Raw genomic sequence first — 18855 nt, forward strand, 5'->3', positions numbered from 1 at the left:
AATCAAGACAAACTGCCTTCAAATAAGTTAACCAAAAGTTTGGTCCACTTCATGATCATATACTGGAAGATACTAGTAAAGGTTCCAATATCTAAATAATTGAAGAATTGTAATGCACAATTGAGAGGTCCAATTATAGAACAAGTCATTGAGTTGTTGGCTAATCTATTCATTGTTTCCACCAGCCTATCTCAGAATGACCACTTGAAAAAAAGTTCTAAGGTTTCACACCATAAACCTCCTCCAAAAACTCCTATTTCTTGCAAAAATTAAGATATGTAAGAGCGTATTCAGATGGTTCAATTTTGGGTTCTTTTGTCAAAAACAATTGAGTATTGGTCCCTAATTTAAGTTTTAAGTTTCCAGATTCATCCTGGTGATGTTCACACAAAAGAAGGCCAATGAACCAAGCTACTATTGATATTCAAATAGAGAAGATTTCATTTCCCACATTAATAACTTGATACTCAAGAGCGACACTAAGCAACTCACAATTTTAGGATGCATACCATATTCAGTTACATTTAAAATTGAGGCATGTGGATAGAGAAATCAAGCAACACACCAACAAAACACACTTTTTAGAGTACATCTATGTCCTAAAGTCTTCAAAAGTACCATATCCATCTATATATCCACCTTGATAACTTATGTATTTGGCTTCAAAGTTTTGATATTAAAAGACATTAGAAAGATGCAAATTACTCCATATATTGCAACTTTTCACCTTTCTAACATAATTGAGTTGCCGAATTTCTTCCCTGAATAGTTGTAGTTTTAGATTTCCATGCATGCAATAAACTCTTTTAGACTCTAGAAGATCTTTTCAATAAATCCAATACATTCAGGTAGTAAGCTCTATGAGATATAGACTAGCAATACAACTAATAAATTTTTGATTCATTTTACCAACTAATTGAAAATGTATGTCAAATTTTCAAACACAAAAACTAAGTAGTTCTCAAGTTAAAACAAGAAGATATTAATGGTTGCATACAAAAGTAAACGCAAGATTAGAAGATTAAAAAATAGTGCCATATTGTAGAACAGGCTGAAATAGAAATTGTGCACTCAAGACCCACAAATTTTAGAATTGAGCATCATTTTCTTTTCACTTAAAGTAGGTTTGGAAATAAATCAAAATATATTATATATTGCTTATTCATCAAGAATTATGAAATGTCATGAATTGAAGCCATTCAATTTTGTGTGCAAGTGGGAAATTTAGAAAGTGGTTACCTTGTCAATTGAGGTATTTTGCCTACAAACAATATTTGCACTTCCAATATCACCCTTGGTAGAGAACTTCACCCCTTCCTTGGTCATAGAAGTAACAACTGCATGAAAAATAATAACAATGTATTAGTACCTCTGCAAATTTTTCAAATATAAAACTCACATAAAAAGCCCATTTTTTTGTGTCCAAAACTTCAAAAACTCCCACATCAACAATAGGGCAGTGCATGATCAAGGTTGTATAACCGTACAACATCATTGTTCCTGCCCTCTCACAAATCTTGGTACCAATTCAAATAAAAATTTCACTAACATAAAACAAATAAAAAACTAGATTCATTCAGTGCACAATATGATGTCCCAAACTAACAAATAGAACTCGCACAAGTATAGCCCCCAACAAAGTGTGGCTCTATGAGACATTTCATTTTAGATACTAGAAAAATCAAAACAATCAACACTTTAGTTCCTTTGCAAACAAAGAAGTAGTCTAATAGAGGTAAAAAAGAAAGAATTAAAGAAAGGGTAACTGGGATAAGTAAAATGAGCTATAAATGCTCAGAATCAAAAAATTGCTTCTATTTCTATAGTACTTCCCCAAAGACACAGGCAGTCACACTTATTAAATAAAACTGTCGTATTGCAAACATAATAATAAAAGGAACAATTTGGTAAGACAATTTTAACCATCATTTTTGACAAGTTCTACAAGAATGCAGATGAGAATAGTGAAGTACAAAAACCTGGAACCTTGAAATAGATACAAATTATCTGAACAAAGTAAAATTCCTTTCTTGTCTCGCTTAATATAAAAAATAGGCCCAACATCATAGTTGTGTCACCAATGGTGCTCAAGTCTTTGCAGATACAAGCAAACTCTTGTGATGGAATCCTCACAATGGATTGATACTCTGACTCAAGAATACCCAATGTTTAGTGTCAATATCCATTAACTTCATTTCAAAGTTAGAGATCTTATCCTGGTCTGATTCAAACATATGAATAATTTGTAAGAAAGTAGTCACATTTATTTCTCATTTAGTTTCCAGAAATATAAATTCAAAAAAAATAAAAATTACAAAATAAACTTTGCACCATATCATTAGATATATCAGGGAACAACAAATAACATGAACACTTTATTTTGCACAAGGGGACACAAATCCAATTCTAGTTTTGCAGCATAATACATGAAGAAAAGGCATGACATGTAAAAGTCATGCAAAAACACAAATCTTACATAACACAAAGAGAGGTATAGTCCCTATCCCAGTTGACAGTCTTCTCTCCATGCATACAAATGACTGATCAGAATCAAGAACATGAACAAGGAGACACATTGAGAAAAACAATAGGATATCAACATTTAGAAAAATCTAAAGAAAATCTAAAATTCCAATGGAAAATTCTAAGGCACTTTAAAAGTTAACACTTCATTTGAAAAAAGGGATAAAAAATTTCAAGAATATAAAGACTAATTTGTCAAAATTAATTGAATAAGAAGTTAAATAAAAACCACTCAAGAGATTTTTGAAGAAAGCAACGATCTTGGGACTAAAGAAAATATCTCATTCACATCTAAGGCTCAAGAATTTATCATTATCACATCCTTACAAAGAAAACAAAAATATAACAGTACACTTCATGAATCTATCAATGTCAAATCCTTGTAGATAAAGTACCAATATGAAAGTACTAAATATTACACTATATACTTCACTCCTTTTCTATCCTTTAATGTTGTTTACTTTTAACAAAAATGATATAACTATTTAAGTGGAAAAGGCTTATGAAAAAAATGCTTTCAAATTATATTCAACCAACTACTTTCAGAAAATTAGAAAACCCCAAGTAAAAATTGAAATATATGATCTGTAAGAGATTTTAGATAGAAGTTAAACCCTTGAAATGTCTGTAGCTCTTAGTAACAAGTCCAGTCTTGGAGACACTTAAGCATGTCCATTGGTCTTTTTTAATTTGGTTTTGTTGTCATCCCCAAGGGTAAACAACTTCACCCTTACCCAATCATGCTCATAATGGATCTTATGGTTCACTTTGCCTCTCTAGAAGGAGATCGTGATGTAGCTAAGCCCAACAAAATAGATATTTAGCATCAGTTCCTAATCATAAAGTTTTGATTCAAGAAAAGAGATGGTATCAGGATTACCACACAACAAATTTAGATGTTGTTGACATTCCAACACTTATTCAACACTTGTCAAACCAATGGAGGATGTTACAACATAGCCTGTGGTAGGTTCAAAAGATGGAGTTGCTCATTGGTGCACTATCTCATAGATTGCTATGTTCATAACAAATTCTACCACTAGGGGGGAAATGTTGAGAGATGGAAATAGTATTGTTGACTGCCAAAAGTCACTTGTAATATTCAAAATGAACATAGATTAATTACATAGGAGACATGTGCTACCAATAAAAATTTAAAACCATTAAAATCTAATCCTCCACAGGAAAAACTAGAGATAGAAAGTAAATCAAGATCCTTTACCTCTAACTGGTTTTTAGGGATCCATCCAAGTAGATGACAATTTTAACATAGATTTTGATATCCATTTTAAATCAAGGATTTGATAACTACACACTAGCAATAACAGGTTTAGCTAGATCAGGTGGGTCCCTACCTTTCATAATTGATAAAATATTCCACAAAATATTCATCCAACAGATTGTCGATGATTGAAGAACTGTTTGTCATCTATGCATTAGTAGCAAAAGTTTATATGTGGATAGTGCAGTATGGTGACACCTTGCAACAATGCAACGGTGAACTGGCCATATCCTCTCTTATAATTTAGGCATATCCATTTACCCTTCAATAAGTACATTTTAAAGTAAGCAAAAAAGTGTCAAGAAAGTGGGTCAGAAAGGTCACCAATTTATCTTGTTCTATTATTTTATCTTTTGTGATTCACACATACTTTATTCTTATTTTCATCCTCCTATCATTGCCTTGCTTTCACTGATGGTCACATTTTAACCGCCTTTAGATTTTTTCTCCTTTCTTCATTTGCATGAACATCTTGATGATGGATCACATAGTGTGATCCAAAACATTCATGATGTTTTTTAAATGTTTGATGAAATGTCCAGACAAATTCAACTATGTTTTTTAAATGTTTGATGAAGTGTCCAGACAAATTCAATGATGAATTAGGGTTTTTATCCCACAAATTCAACCAACAAAAGCAATAAACATGAAAGGTTAAACTGCACTGAGATATCACATGTGTTGGCTAGACAATTGAGTATGGCATTGTTACTTTCTGAGATATAAGTCTTATTAATCTAATGTTGATCTCTTTTGCTATCCAAATGTTATTACTTATTTTTTTTAATGTGGTTTTAAATTTTAATCCGTAGGGCATCTAAACTAGTCTTACTCTTTACATCTTTTGCATCTTTTGTTCCTTGTACAATCTTGATTTGCTACTATATTATTTTTGAATTTTATCTTCCTGCCTATTTAGTATTCCCTTTATGAAGAACTTAACATGATCAATTTAAGGGTTATCTTTGTGGTATGCTGGTGTTTTGAATCTAGTAACCATGATCTTTGCACCTTTTGCTGACTCATTTTGTACCTAAAATCAATATTTCACTAAATATAGTAAAGAGAATGCCACTGTTCATGCTAAATAAACTTATTTTCTATTTCTTTGGCTTGAAGACCAACTTCTTTATTTCATACTTTTAATGCATGCTCTAATAATTCAAAGAAGCATATGTGATTCTATTCTTCTAGCCTTTTTTAGACTATTCCAATTTTGGCCCTTGACATTCCTAGGCCTTCTGTATAGGTACTTCTTAAAAATGATTGGATTATAGTGAGATCTAATTCTCTAGTTTCAAATATTCTTGAATCAATTCCAGTAGAATTAGATTCCAGATTGGAAGACAACAATTGGAAAAAAAGAACTTTTTTTTTCCTGGTCACTTGTACCAATTTATCGAATGTTGAGATTCAAGAAAAGAAAAACATTGTAAATTTGTAATGGTATGACATTAGTTTAACTTTTGGAACATGATTTGAGCTCCATGTAGTGGTTGAAGCATGAAAACCAATAGAGGGGCATTAATACATGTGGGGGAGAGAAAAAATTAGAAACACTGCAAGATCATTATCAATATCACCTTAGCTTCAATCAATGCAAAATTTTGGCCTATACAGATTCTTGGTCCCAACCCAAAACTTGTAAATGCAACAAGATGGGTAGAGGCCTTTGAAATCCTTTCACTAAATCTCAGGGGATTGAATTCATTGACATCTTTCCCCCACAACTCTTCATCATGGTGCACTAGGATAGTTTGTAGCATAACCTCTGTGCCTGTTGGGACAGTCAAGTTCCCTAGCTGCATCTTTTTGCATGCCTTTATTGTTATAACCATTGCTAGAGGGTAAAGCCTCAACACCTCATACAAAATCATGTTCACTTGAAAATGAGTCATGGGTTATACTCCTTGGCAAAGATTGGACTTGTGAAAACAATTATTGTACACTAAATTGTTTTGATGATGAATGATAGAGTAGATCAAAAATGTTATTGCAAATGAGATTTTATACAATATGATCCAAAAAAAACAATAATGATATAGAATGTAGAAATTTTAACTCTATTTATTCTTACAAATTTTGGGCTAGAGAAGGCATCAAATTTTGGAGTTTCTTTGTTGAAGATCTAAAGCACTTCCTCCCTTGCTTGATCTTGCCAATCTGTATGCATTCCAAGTACAATGAGTGTCCATGTGAGTAAAGTAGTAGTAGTCTCACTCCCTGTAGTAAAGAAAGTCTTGCACTCATCAACCATGTTTTGAAGAGGTAAGCCCAAAAAATTATCTCTATCCTTCAATTCATTCTTATAAGCATTCATCATTAGAACCAAAAGATTAGTGCCGTAGCTATCATGTTTCCTCATCTCAACATTCTTTTTTCAATCAAAGATCATATCCATCAATGATTTTCCAATATCTATCTCTAACTTTCGAGACCTTAAATTACGTGGAGTAGGCAGGAACCTTCCAAAAATTGAAAAAAAATAGTAAGAGACATATTTTATATATGAAATATGAAAGTATTGATTTAATGTCCACCTTAATGATGTTCAATGGAATTATCTAAGATCAATTATTCATTCAACCAAATATCCAATAATGTTTCTTTACAAAAAGGTACCAGTATAAGAAGGAAGGAGGTACTGCACTACCTAGAACCTGGAAAATATGTTTTTTCATAACTTTTACCAGCCAGAATGGTTAGTTTAGCTAGCATGTTAAATATGTGTTTTCCTTCCTCAAAACTAGACCCAAATGTTGTCTAGGCTATTAAATCTAAAGTTAGGCATCAAAATTCTTCTGAGACCTCAATTTCTTTCACACCCTCAGTGATTGCATTTTCCCATTTCTCTAACATTATGGTAGTGCTAGCTGCCATCACTCTTTATGATTTGTAAAATGAATGGATTTTATTGTTTTAGTCTATGTTTTTAGGGAAAGAGGTGAGTTGGATGCAATTGCACTGTTAGCTAAGCTAGTTGTTTCTAGTTGAAAAAGATTTGGGAGGGGAGTTTTGAAAATACATACAAAATTGGTCACTATAAGAGAGCATCATTATTAGCCATCTTTGTGTAAAATTGCTTTGGTGGTACTAATAAATCTCTAAATATATCTAACATGCGAAGAGTTGTTGTGGGGGCCAATGCTGAAGTCTTTCAAGTTTGTACATGTCCAATAAATAACAATTCCAATGTGACAAGCCTTTCTGATCAGCCACTCAAGAGAATCACAGTTCCTAGTATGAATTTCCTTTGTGAACTATCTATCAAGACTATAAATCAATAGTACAACTCAAATATTGTTACCATCAAAGCAATTCATTATGGTGTGGGTTGCCATGGTGCTATTCTTATGAAGGTAATAATTTCATGTACATCACAATTCATAATTAAATATTTATTTATATCTTATATTCTATTTTAGTCATGTTATGATTATTTACTTTAGTTAGTACTTTTTTTTGGTTTACAGTTTCATCTGACTCATTTATTATAGAAATAAATAGTATCTATGTGACAAGGTAGACACTCCAATAGCTTGTGAGCTTATAAGGGGCTATATGGACTATACACTGCATGCATGGAATGCCGTTATTATAAAAAGAGATGGAAAATGGATGCAGTTAATAGTTGATACGTGTCATCCTCACAACATAAAAGAAGAGGAGGATCCCTAATACTTTTGTAGATAATGTGTCATGTCTATTCATCTTTGCTTTTGTGCTCCTTGTCTAGGCTTTGGTTGTGGATGTTGCAATTTGTATATTATACTCTATCAAAAGGTTCCTTGCAGTATTATTATTTTGTCATCTGTTTTACTTGCAATGTAGTAAATGACTAGAAAATCCAAAGCCAAACCTGTAGTGGCTTACTTGACTTCAATTGTGCGAATAACAAAGTTCTAAAAAATTCTCTTGTTTGTGTCAATCATTGAAGATGTTTGTACTTAATTAGCTAGTCACATCTCATTTGGGTATCATTTTTTGTTGTATACTTTCTCATTTTCTTGTTTTTCTCTTATGCATCTCAATTGCTTGAATTTCATACCTCTATGATCATATTATAATTCTTTAGTCTATTTCCTTCTCTGATTGATAAAATGGATACCACTATTTTTTCAGTGCTCTGAACTTGGCAATCTTATAGTTGCTCTTTACTTTGGTTTCTCCAGATATATTCTCCTAACTAGATTTCTAATTCTACCTCCAGCTGATAAGGATATCATAATGCAAGAAATTATGTTTTCCCATGCTTGCATGAAGTAATTTCTCATGGACCATCAAGATCTATTCAACGATGTACCTTAGGTCTATTGATAGGAGCTGCAAAGGCATTTTTTATTTTTCTGTAAAGTAAGCTTTTTGAAAATTCTGAATACAATGTTTCCATTGGATATTTTGATAACTGGGGTTGTTCTTCTTCAACAATGTTCTATGGGAAACAAGCACAATAGATTCAACTTCAATACATAAAGTAAATCACATTTTAAGTGTATTTTGTTCATTCTCAAGTCAGCTTGTAATGTGAATTATGTGGCCATCTATCTCTATTTTGTAGTTATGGGGTGGTTTCCTAGGTCATTTTCTTTGCTCCAGGTCAAATCATTTGTATTTCCTCTTACATCTCTCTATTTATGGGATGTTATAGGTTGCTCATTCCTACTTCTAATATGCTGGTTTGTGTTGTTATTTTGGACTTAAATATGCATGTGATCATCAACTTAGACAATTTGAGAGAGAGAGAAAGACTTAACAACTGCTACCATCTTAGAAACATCTCAAATACATAGTGGTCTCAGGGGATTTGTTAGAGAGAGAGACTTTAACAAGTGCCACCATCTTAGGAACATCTCAGTGTGTAGTGGTCTCGAAGGATATATCAAGAGAGAGAGAGAGAGAGAGAGAGAGAGAGAGAGAGAGAGAGAGAGAGAGAGAGAGAGAGAGAGAGAGAGAGAGAGAGAGAGAGAGAGAGAGAGAGTGAGTTAACAAGAGCTGTCATCTTAGAAACATGTGGATGTGCTATGCTCTAAGGGAATATGTCAGAGAGAGAGAGAGAGACTTAAAAAATGCTGCCATCTTAGAAACATCTCAAATGTGCATTAGTCTTAGAGGATATGTCATGTTCCACAAGGAATTTTAGTTCAATTCTGTATTTCAAATTTCACATTAAACAAACTCCAAAAAAAATTAGGAGTTATTCATTTTTTGTTTTTATATAATTTATTATTTTAATTTACATTCCCTTGGGAAAATTCTTGGTTAAAGACTAGAATGTGGGATGGATATATGTCTATAAAAGAAGCTATGTCTTTAGACTTGCAAGCACCAAATAGACTCTAATAGAAAGCTGCCAAGCATATGCAACTGTGAAATAATAAGTGCTAAGTGTTCCATTCATTCTCATGAGAGATGGATTCATGTGAACCACTACTTATGAAACATGGGTCAATGAATTTGACACAAAAGAAAAATAGTTAATAATATCATAATTTGACTTGCTATGGAAAATATCTCCTACTTATCAGATATAAGTTTGCCAACAAAGCCCTAGAACATTTATTCAAACAAAAATTGAAATAGAAAAGAATCCCTACAAAAATAAATTTGGAATTACCTCCCTTATATTAGTAGTATAGGCCTTTTCAAGCCCGACATCATTTGGGTGAAAAAATCTTCGAGCTTTTATTTTTGTGGGCTTGCATTCAAACTTTTTAAAGCCACTAGAGCTTTTGATCTCCAAAATCTGACAAACAACATAGGGTCTAAGACCCCTATTCCCACTTACTTTGAACTTTTCTAAGGGTTCATTTTCATCTTTAACAGCAGCAAACTATTCTGGATCAACATAAATAGAATCATGTAGGTAGTACTCTAGACCTTTGTACTTAAATCCATCATTCTTTGGAAGCATGTAGAGTTTTAAATTTTGCTTCTCATCTTCTCTTATTCTACAAGATTGACACTACCCATTTCCTAGACCTAAAGTATCAAAAGGAAGAGAAAGGAAAGCACCGCAATTAGTTGCATATAGAGACTTGCAGAAGTATTCAACTGAGAGTTTCTTCCTTTCCATCTCTATTATTCATGCCTTGTCAGCTTCATCTGCAATCAAATTTTATTTCCTATACTGATAGTCCCAAGATCGCAATCTGATCTCCACTCCTACAGACTCTTTTACATCCTTACAACAACTTGAAGGCATTGATGAGTAAAAAAGACTTCACGAGGATTAGCAACATTTGCTAACAAAGTTTCACTACCTCTCTAAAGAACTCTTCCATGAATCATTTTTGTCCCATTAGATTTCTCATACATGTATTCAACAAAAAGAATAGTGGGAAGATCCTCAAAGTGCTAGTCTTGACCTTTTGAAGCATTAGAACTGCACTACCCACAACAATATCTCCATCAGCATAAACCATCTTATACAGGGGTTCTCTAGATGATGTGTTGCCAACAGATTGGCCTACCCATTTTATATCTTTGCTACTCAATTTGCCTCTCCCTGTTCCAAATTTGAGACTTACTTAATATAAGATTTCCCATTGTTGACAGATCCAAATTTCTGATTATTAGAACCAGCTAAGGAAGCATGGATGCCCTCACTTCCTTGTAGAAGAGATGCATTTCCATTTTCCCTAAAAGTGGCGTGTTTGTATTCATTTGCACAAAATATAACTTTTTGTATTTTAGCATCATGAAGCTTGTGTTGGTCAAAATTTTGACCAACACTTAGGGAAAAATACATGTTGGTCAAAATTTTGACCAACACGAGCATAAATTTGAAAAAAAGATATTTTTCCTTGCCTATTTTGACCAATTTGATCCCATTTTAATAGATGGTCAAAAATTTTGGTCTAAAAACTGGGTCAAATGTACTAGAGGATGCTCTTGCATCAAAGCCCTTTCTCGACAACAACTTTGTTCTCTATTTTCAAGAATTTATTCTCACAAAACTTGTTGTAAGCATTCCTTAATTAAAAATTACCAATTTTTCCAATCTTACACATATAGCATGAAGGCATTTCATGCACCATGATGACTCAAGGAGGTATGGATGATAGCACACTAGATGCATCTCTAGTCATTATAAATTGAAGATATGCCTTCAATTTTGATGGGGGGCATGCATCATTCCTCACAATTTGTGCAATGATGTCCTTCAAATCTTTCTTTCCACTTCTAGATGGAGATGATTCCATAATGAACTAGGGTTTTGAAAAAATATGACTTCACAAGACAACTAAGCTTAGTTCACAAATTTTACTTACTTTATAGTTACCGATGATATGTTGTTGAATCACATAATTCTTTGCATAATTTTATCTATCAATCGCCTTTGAATCACTTTATAGGTTCTTTGATCATTGGGTGAATAAAAATATTCTACAAAATTTACTATATAACTTCAAATGGTCATACTAGGTCATTAATAAATGCTTTGTACAATGGTGGGTGCAATATAGTTGGCCCCACCTTAACATAAGAAATTGACTAACATAATTCCTTCCTTTCATCACTCAATCAAGACCATAACTTGATCATCATTACCATTTATACACTTGGCTCAGTCAGCATGTCATCTTGGTCTTCATGGGAGCTTGGTTCACATAGTGATACTCGGTCATTATAGATACTAATACTGATACTCGACACCAATTATTTCTTTGACCTCTTTGCTTGGTTCTTTCCTCAAATCCATCCTAATGCATCTTGATTTATGTAGATATGGACTTTTAACACATCTTATGTTAGGAAATGGTGTGTAATGTAGCATTCAAATGTATAGTTCCTTATGTACCTTCTTTTCTTAGTTGGAATTAGTGTGATCACCTCATCCATTGGATTAGGTGATCTTAGCTTCACTGGTTCCACGATTACCTACTTGTTCCTTATTCCTCTAGGTTTGACTCATCTGGTTCTTTGTCATCTCAACAATATTTTCACCTTTTCCTAGTTCATTTCTTGATACCAATGCTCTCATTATCCAATTTCTACTTACATGTCCAATCTTGTGACAGCTATAACAAACCAAAATTTCATTCATCCAACTCTTGGATTTTCCTCATTTTCTAGAATGTGACCATATTCACCATAATAATGACAACTATACCTTGTGCTATAATCCCAATTGTAGAAGTCACCTTGATTGGATGCCTTTCCTTGATTCTTGGTTGTCCAACTATGTTTTTTGTTAGATCTATATTCTTGAGCTCTATTTCCATATTTCTGAAAGTTGTAGCAATATCCTTCAAATCTAGATGCAATAGGTGTATTACTAGCCTTTGACCTACATTCATGTTATTGGTGTCCTTGCTTCTTTCAACTAAGACAATATCCATTGAATTTTGTTTTAGGATTTTGCTTACCATTCTTGCTTTTGTATATATTTTTTGTATGTCCTAGTTTCCCATAGTGATGACATGTAGGTTTGTTATACTTTGGCTTTGCATTCCTCTATTCTCCACTCTTTGATGATTCTTCTTCTTAAGTAGATGATAGGTACTTGTTATATCCTAGTCTAGAGGTGTCACTAGGTATTCTTAGTGTTCTCATCAGTTCCTCAAAGTATTTCACAACTTCATTATGTTTGTTCATCCTCTCAATGAGTTCATTTTCAGAACTTAACTCATTCCTTAGATTTTCAATTTCCATATCCTTTCTATTTAGTTCTTGATTTGCAAGTAGCAATCTTCACCATATTCAACTAATTGTTTGTGAGCTTCTGCACATCAAATGTCCTTTTATCAAGTCTAGTATCCATTTGTCTCTTTTCATCCTTTTTCATTATTTTGTCTTCCTCGACTTTCCTTTTTAGTTTAGTCACTTCAAATAGTTTTACTTGTTGGATTTCATGCTCTCTTTTCAATCCTTTAACCTCTTAATTCAATATATTGTTTCTCTCCAATAAGTATGCTATTGCTTCATCAATTTTACTGGAATTTCCATTGTCAAGTAGTCCTTCAGTGTCTTCTTCTTGATAAAAAGTGTCATTCTATTAGATAGCAAATTTCTTTCTTCTCTTTAAGGATTTCTTCAAATCCTCTCTTGATGTTTCAAGTTGTTGTAGTATAATATGTATGTCAAGACTCTGATTCTCAATGATCATTCCCAACTTATAAGCCTCCATCTCCAAGATCTTAACTCTCAACTGGTTATACTTCTTTTAAGAGAACAAAGATCTAATACAAATTGTTGTATGTCTATTGGGAAAGTAAGATATTGAGAGGGGAGGGTGAATCAGGATCTATAAAGCTTCTATCTTCTTGAAACAAATCAAATACATTCACCTTTAATCCATCTCATATCAACATCATGAATCATATAACCATAAACTAAAATAGATCTAATTGTTCATCACATCCAAAAACATGAAAAAAACATAACAAAAAAGATTTGGCTACCCAAAATCCCTCCAAGGTGAAAGTAAAACTGGGGTGGGGTCAATGACACCCATAAATATTCACTACTATAGTAATAAAGTATGCTTGTTAAGGCTACAATGTTTGATCCCTTCTGGTGATCTACCCTATGAGGGTCTTCCCTACTAAGAGCTTACAAGACTTATTCAGTTTACCTTGATTAAAGTGTTTAAACTTACAACTAAGTAAGAAATCTATTACGAGATTTGTATAGGCCTATTAGGACCACTCTATTAAGAGATTTACCTTAATTCACTTGCTAGAATGTATCAATACCTTATTCTTTTGTTAGCACTCTGATGCTAGATTATAGATCTCCTCTTTCCAATTTTGATTTGATCTTCTATCTGATAAACTCTGTTATGTCCTTTACTACTAGGTTTCTTTGCCCAATATTTTCTTCTAACTATCAAATGGCCTTACATACACTTGTCTCTTAAATCTCTCACACACTTTGATTTAGGTTCTAGAGCCTCCTTAAATAACCAAATAGGGAATGTTATAGATCATAATCAATGATCCAGATTTCTCCCTTTTCCCTCTTAGTCTTTCCATTTTTCTGATTGGTTACACTACCTTCATAGGGATTGATGACCTTTGAAATTTTTTGTAAACAATTCTTTAGCTATGTCCAAAACCTTTAAATCATGTATAGAAGTCAACCAAAATGGTTTACATAAGTGTTTGTGCCATTCCAAATACATACAAAAACTATGTGACTCTACATGAACTAAAACTATTTACCTCACTATCTGCTAACTTTTGACTTAATCATCATAAACTCACTCAGTACACATTAGGGTCTTGGGCAACCTAAGACTTGCTCAAGTCAAATTGAAATGTAAACAAGTCCAAAATTATTTGACTTTCATTCAGTGGCTTGACCACAATGATGACCAACCAACTCTACCTAGGAAATGACTAAGTGTTTGACACTAATAGGCAACATGACTTTGAGATCAACAAGGGGATCTTATTGAGTCTATCCAATTCAATTAAACCACCTTTTTTTCTAGTTTTATAGTCAACTTTTTTCTACTAAACACGAACCAGAGAACAAAATGGCTATTGACCAATGTCTCATGGTGAGGACATTAAAATGTTTGAGAAACCCATTATACTAGAAGATATTAATTGTGCCATCACCCCTCTAGCTAATGACAAAGCACCTGGAATAGACAATTTTCCAACTAAGTTTTATAAAACCAATCTTGATATTATAGGTAAAGAGTTATTGGCTTTATATGAATCTGTGTAGGAGTTAAGTTCCCTAGGTCCTAAAATGAATATGGAGGTTGTTAAGCTAATTCCAAAGACTAGAGATAAATCTCAGAATAAAAACTGAAGAGCTACCACATTACTTAACACATCATATAAAATCATTGCCAAGGTCCTATCAAGAAGGTTAAGTTATTTGTTAAATAAATTTGTCTCAGTTACTCAAACATGCTTCATCAAAGGCCGATATATTTTGGAAAACCTAATCACTAGTTGGGAGGCTATACATTGGTATAAATATGATAAAAATTTTTTCCCTCTATGGTCCTCTTGGACTTTGAAAAGATGTATTATAGAATAGAGTGGCCCTTTATTATTTATACGTTGCATGCATTTAGATTCCTAAACTAATTTTTTCAGTGGGTTGAAAGTATTTTTAAAGATGCATCTACTATTATAGATATTAATAGGGAACCTACTGATCCAATTCCTTTACAAAGATCTATAAGACACAGTTTCCCACTTACACCTTCTTTGTTTCTTATTTCTATAGATGCTCTTTTCTTTATCCCTAGATATATTGGATTGCTGCCCTCCCTAAAATGCTTGTCCTTACCTAATGAAGAGGAAATCATTAAGGGTAAAAGTACAAATATGTGTCCCCTTTTATGGTATCTAAACCTATTTGGTAAAATCTCATTTCTCTATCAAAACAAAAATTTCTTGATGAACTAAAAATAACCTTTTATAGATCTCGAAGTCAAGATAATCATCATATATACATTTCATAGTGTTTTGATTATATATAATATGTTATGATTTAAAAATATTGCAAGTAGGTATTTTAACATTCAAGACGATGTTGCTACAAAAAAATGAAAAAAAAATTAAATCAAATTAAAAAAATCAAAATTTGTATTTAGCACCAGAGGAGTGAGTCCAATTTTAAAAATATGTAATTATTTTTCAAAAAGATATATATTTAATAGGGAAGTTTTGACAGGAGTAAAACAATTTTTGATTTATGATAAGTTTGACTTCGAGTACTTATAATAGATAAAGCATACATCAATTTTTTTTTTTTTTTTTCTATCTAAACATGTCATCTATGACATATTTTGAAATCAAAGAAAAAAAAAGGTCATTTGCATACAATAGTTTGATGGGAACTACATCCCATATTGTTTGTAATTAAATAAAAACTTCAAAAATTACAAAACATGCATAAATACTTGCTTAAAAAAAATTATAGGCATAAACTTCATCCAATTTAACAAATTTCATCAACTTACATCATCTTCAAATTCTAAACAAAAATACCACTTTTATATCATTAAAGTTGACCATTTTCATTTTTGTCACCCTTTTCCTTTACTAAAGGGTGACACAAGTTTGTACTTTTACCCTTAACTCTTAGTTCACTGATGAAACTACCTTGTTCCTTGATCTCTCATAATATAATTTTAATAATGGTATAGATAGGCTTCAATTCTTTTTCCTTGCATCTAGGAAAAAAAATGCCCCCCATTAAGTCCTCTATTCTTGGATGGCCAAGTTCTAGATTGGATTGATGATAAGGGTTGAAAGTGGTATGGACATAAAAAAATTGTTAGATACTTGGGTATCCCTTTCTATATTGACCCATCAATAAAAAAAGTGGTTGTATCTCTATAAAAATATTCAGAATAAACATGTGAAGTGGTAGATCGACCATTTGTCCTTGGCAGATAGAATTTAGGTTGTTCATAAAATTTTATTGTCTCATGACATTTATTTTTCTTTATCTTGTCTATTTACTAACTACCAATTTAATAAGATAGAAAAAAACTTAAGGCACTTCTTTTGGTCACATGGTTTGTGTTAGCCCTAGCTAATATTGTAATTGATGATGCCATGAATGTATGCAAAAGAGTCATATTAGTTGTTATATTGTCATTAATGTCAAAGTCTTAATTGGCTAGACATTATGCTAACTTAGGAAAGTACCACATCATTTGATTGATGAAGTTGAAGTTGATATGTAAGGTGTTGTAAACTTACAATTGGAACAATTGTTGTTTTGTCATTGAAGTCAAATCTATTGATGAGAAATATTTCTATCTAATCTAAATATCATATCTATTTGATTGATGAAGAGGATTTGAGAAGATTGATCATAATTATAGCACCCAGAGGAAAGGTTGAAGTTATGAAAAGGGAGTTACAATGGACATTTGACTAGATAGACTTTGATAAAGCAAAGAAATTGTTTGTGTCAAGAAAGCTAAGCCAAGCCAAGTAGAAGAGTAAAATACTAAGGAATGCTGAGTAATGCTAGTGTCAACTGAGCTATAGTTAGTGCTGAGAAAATCTAGTGTTGATTGAGTATTAGCATCAACTAAAAAAGCTAGTTGATTCTGAGCTAGAAAGCTTTACAATGACCAAGTATATTAGTAATGATTGAGTGTCAGAATTTGGAGATTGTCAAGTGATAGTAAGAGAATAAATTCAAAGAAATTTCAAGGTCAAGCTAACTCAATTGATTTCTTAGGAGATGTAAAATGTTTGAAGATAAGATTTATGAGTTGGATAATTAAATTTAAGGACAAAATTAGGTAAAGCCCTAACAAACGAATTCTTGAGAAGTTTCTAGAGGATGATCAAGAAGATGGAAAAATACATTGAATCAAGATGAATTTGATCGTAAACCTTAAGATCTACGGTGGAGGTAGAAAATGGAAAAGCATGAATTTTCTATTTGAGGAGGTATAGAGCCAAATAAGTGTTTGTGTGTGCATGAGTGTGGTGGTGTTGTGTGTGTGTATGTGGAGAGAGAGATACAAAGTAAGGTTGATTAGAAATGTACAAGAGTGTGAGTGAATGCAAAGATAAAGGAGAAAGCTTGCATATATGATGTTTTTATTGATAAGTACATTAGAGAAAAAGGCTTAAGTCTTGATGAGAAGAGTGAACTGATTTCTTGAAGGATGTCCAAGAAAATCAAGATTGAAGATGTGAATAGAAGGCTTATTCGTAAACCAACATAAGGACCAAACATAGATCTAAACCTACAAAAGTGATTTGTAATCACAAGTTCAAAACTTACTATTTTCCTTCTTATCATTGTAAATAGTTTGTATCGAAATCCTTTTAACAAAGGTTGACCTAACAGTCATTTGAAGACTTAAAAGTCTATGTAAATCCTTTAACTAGGTGACATTCTAAGTGGAATGGTCAAAGTCCTCTTACAAGACCACTTGAAATAGGGTGATTAAATCCTCTAACCAGGTCACATTTAATAGTGTGTTTTTTAATCTTTAATACGGTTGGATCCTAATAGGGTTCACTTTGAAAGAGTGACAAAGAGCGACATGTTGATGGTCATTTTTCCCAAATTAGGTTTCCACATAAAATTCTAGTGTCAAAAATTTGATGAATTCTTTATATGTGTTTACATTTGATAATGTTTTCATTATGAAATACAAGTTATGTTTATGATAGATTTATAGTAGAGACTGAGCAACAATAGGATAAGTAGAATACTATTGTGTTTATTGTTCAAAATTTTCAAGTGGTACATATAGACATTGAGTAACTGATTCACCCCCCTCTTAGTCATTCTAAACATTTCTAAAATTGGTATTAGAGCTCAGTTCTTATAGAGAAAAGTTTAAAGATACTTAAAGCTAAAGATCATGACTAATAAGAGAGATGTACCCAAGAACTTTCTTGCATGACAAACCTTGATGAAGTTACACATATCTAGTATGAGTGATGCTACTACCAATTTCTTGGACAATGAATATGTAAAGATAATAACTGCTCTTGTGACTATTGAACAAGTAAAATAAAAGCTACAACAGAACCAAGAAATGTTGGAGATTTCCTCATCCTTGAGCTATATTGAGTTTGATGACCTAAAAGATTGTGATAGTGCAAAGAAGATTTGGGATAGATTGAAGACCATATATGGAGGTGATGACAATTTTCTAAGAGTAAAATTAGAAATCCTGAGAGGTAAATTTGATGACATGAGAATTATGGAAGTGAGAATATAGTACAATACTACACAAGAGTTAAAGAGGTTATTAATACTATTTGAAGTGAAAATGGAGAAATCAAACATGAAACAATGATAAGTAAGGTATTGAGGACACTACTCCCTATCTATGGCATAATAGTCTCTGTAATCCAACAAATAAGATTCACACTAGGTAACAATTTGACTTTAGAAGGTGTAATTGGTAGACTCACTACTTTTGAGATGCCTAACTTTGATAACCACACACTTGGTACTATTGAATTTGCTTTCTAGTCACAACTAGTTCTTGGCAAGAAGAAATGAAAACAGATGAAGAGTGAAAGTGATAGTTCTGATGATGATATTGATGAACTTGAAATCCTCATTTCAAAAAAGGTTTAGAAGAGGAA

General features: G+C 32.4%; 1 pseudogene; it reads right to left on the minus strand.

The window, feature by feature from the left end:
* Positions 1 to 5259: 5259 nt before the first annotated feature.
* On the minus strand, positions 5260 to 6685 carry LOC149572217 (cytochrome P450 CYP72A616-like; annotated as a pseudogene).
* Positions 6686 to 18855: the final 12170 nt, after the last annotated feature.

This window comes from Cupressus sempervirens, chromosome 2 (genome assembly GCF_028749045.1).
Source record: "Cupressus sempervirens isolate cs-2001-9-10 chromosome 2, ASM2874904v1, whole genome shotgun sequence".
In the NCBI taxonomy this organism is placed as follows: Eukaryota; Viridiplantae; Streptophyta; class Pinopsida; order Cupressales; family Cupressaceae; genus Cupressus; species Cupressus sempervirens.